The sequence below is a fragment of the Oratosquilla oratoria genome, chromosome 15, assembly GCF_046742065.1.
Source record: "Oratosquilla oratoria isolate Oo_2021 chromosome 15, ASM4674206v1, whole genome shotgun sequence".
Taxonomy (NCBI): Eukaryota; Metazoa; Arthropoda; class Malacostraca; order Stomatopoda; family Squillidae; genus Oratosquilla; species Oratosquilla oratoria.
Genome location: NC_134791.1, coordinates 32,209,572 through 32,212,071, shown reverse-complemented (window position 1 = coordinate 32,212,071; position 2,500 = coordinate 32,209,572). Strand labels below are relative to the sequence as shown.

Genomic DNA, 2,500 nt, shown 5'->3' with positions numbered 1-2,500 from the left:
GGTCAACGTTCGTTTCGTACTCCTCGTCGCAGCAGTTTTGTTTATTAGCCACATTCTCTTCCTCGTGGGATCAGGATCCTTCATCTGGAGAAACTCGCCGGGCGCTTTCATCCTGGAAAATCTCCTGTGCGCTCTGTCTCTCGGCTTCTTCGCCACTTGTATACTGAGAGCCCCGCGCCCCGTCCCCGGGAAGAAGAAAAGAGAGGAACTCCCCTGGAAAGGTCCTGGATGGTGTTCCATCTGTAACATTGTCATGAGCAGACGCGTCCGACACTGCCTGGAATGTAACGTCTGCGTGGAAGACTTCGACCACCACTGCGATCATTTGGGGATCTGCGTGGGCGCGCGCAACTTCGGCGCCTACATCGCCTGGTTGTGGTCTTCTTCCATCTTCAATTGTTTCATTACCGTGACAACCTTCATTGTCATGTGGGCACCCGGAGGGCACATGAATATTGCCCATTTAGCGTTCCTCATGCCCACACCAATCACCGGGCTCTTCCCACTGTGTTTCGCCATCATGTACACTTTCCGATTCTGCACGCACCCGACAGAACCTTGCTGGGCCCGCTGCAAGAGGAAGCTTCTGTGTTCACCTGGGCCAGAATTTGAGCTCCGCTTGGCCCAGGGTGCACTTCTGGGGTCCCTAGAGGAGCATTGGACGTTTGAAGAAGTTGCTGACGAAAAGGATACCAGCAATGAAGAAGAATCAGAGCTCTTCGAAGTGGTGGTTCATAGTTCTTCGGACACCAGGAGCGAGTGAACCTGAGGTCTTTTGGGTTTTGGTAACTAGAACGTATATACTTATGATGCTCAGCTATTTTCCTCTTGATTGAGAGCTAATAGCTAGTATAGTCATACGCAATTATCCTTATCCCACTATATTCAATGTTCTAATATATACATATATGTTTATATAAGAAATTAAAAAATCATAGACTATAGAAATGTTAAGAGATGTAAAATACTAAAATATGTAATACATAAATGATACTGTTACGGCCATACAGGGGGTTTACCTCAAATGACAATGTTTAACCCCCGTTTATATTTTCAAACAGATACAAAAATAAATAGATAAATAAAATAAAATAAATTAATAAATAAGTAAATAAAACGCCAAAAAGAGTCGAGCCTGAACTCACTCTTGCACCACGCAAAATGTATAAAATCTACAACAAAACTGCGACACTTAACACAGGCCCGAAGTACATGCAATATCTCCGAATATATGCAACACGCGCACCGCGATTGCAATGCGCGCAACACAGTTGCAACGCGCGCAACAGTTGCAACGCGCGCAACACAGTTGCAACGCGTGCAATACAGTAGCAACACGTGCACTACGCACAACACGGTTGCAATACGTAAAACACGCGCAACACGGTTGGAACACGCGCAACACGGTTGGAACACGCGCAACACGGTTGGAACACGCGCAACACGGTTGGAACACGCGCAACACGGTTGGAACACGCGCAACACGGTTGGAACACGATTGGAACACGCGCAACACGGTTGCAACGGGCGCAACACAGGCGCAACATGCGCAAAACATGCAGCAGTTACAACACTTGCAACACAGTCGCAACTTGCGCATGTGCAACACGCGCAAAACGTGCATCAGTTACAACACGCGCAACACAGCTGCAACACGTGTATCACACACGCGCGCGCGCACACACACACACACGCACACACACACACACACACACACACACACACACACACACACACACGTACTTGTGAGAATTTGCATCGAAGGACCTGGAGAAGACTTGAATCAACAGTTGTGACACGTTATATTTTGGAAAAATTGTAAATCAGGAAAAACTCAACATACATACATACGTATATGTGTAAATATAATATATATATGTATATATATATTATATTCATATATATATTTATGTATATATATTATATATATATTTATATATAATCAGCCATCCCAAGTCCACTGCTGAACAAAGGCCTCCTTCATAACATTCTATGATTCACACGACTGCGCCAACCTCTGCCACGTCACTCCTGCAAAATTCTCAATCGCGTCTCTCCACCCCCTGTCTGATCTCCCTCTTCCACGCTTCTCATCTTGCGGCGTCCACTCAGTAACACACTTGCTCCATCGCTCATCAGTCACTAACTTACCTGCCCAATTCTACTTCCTCTCTTTTATCGCCTCCACAATATATTTCACTCTAGTCTGCTCTCACCCAACTTGCTCTCGTTTGGTCCCTCAGCGTTATTCCCATCATTGTTCTCTCCATTCTCCTCTGTGCCGTCCTTAGCTTTGCTTACATCGCCTTCGTCGGTTTCCAAGTCTCACACCCGTAGGTTATTGCTGGCAGAATGCATTGACTGTAAACTTTACGTTTCAAACATAAAGGTAGAGAGCCTCTCAGGATTTATTATACTTACCAAACACTTTCCAACCAATTGTAATACGTCTTTTTATTTTATTATCATGATCTTTTGTCACTTTTACCATCTGTCGGTA

The 2,500-nt window shown here is 45.3% G+C and overlaps 1 protein-coding gene across 1 annotated transcript in view; it reads left to right on the top strand.

The window, feature by feature from the left end:
- Duox (dual oxidase) overlaps nucleotides 1-2,500 on the top strand; it is a 95,717-nt gene that overhangs the window by 15,846 nt on the left and 77,371 nt on the right. The window lies entirely within an intron of this gene.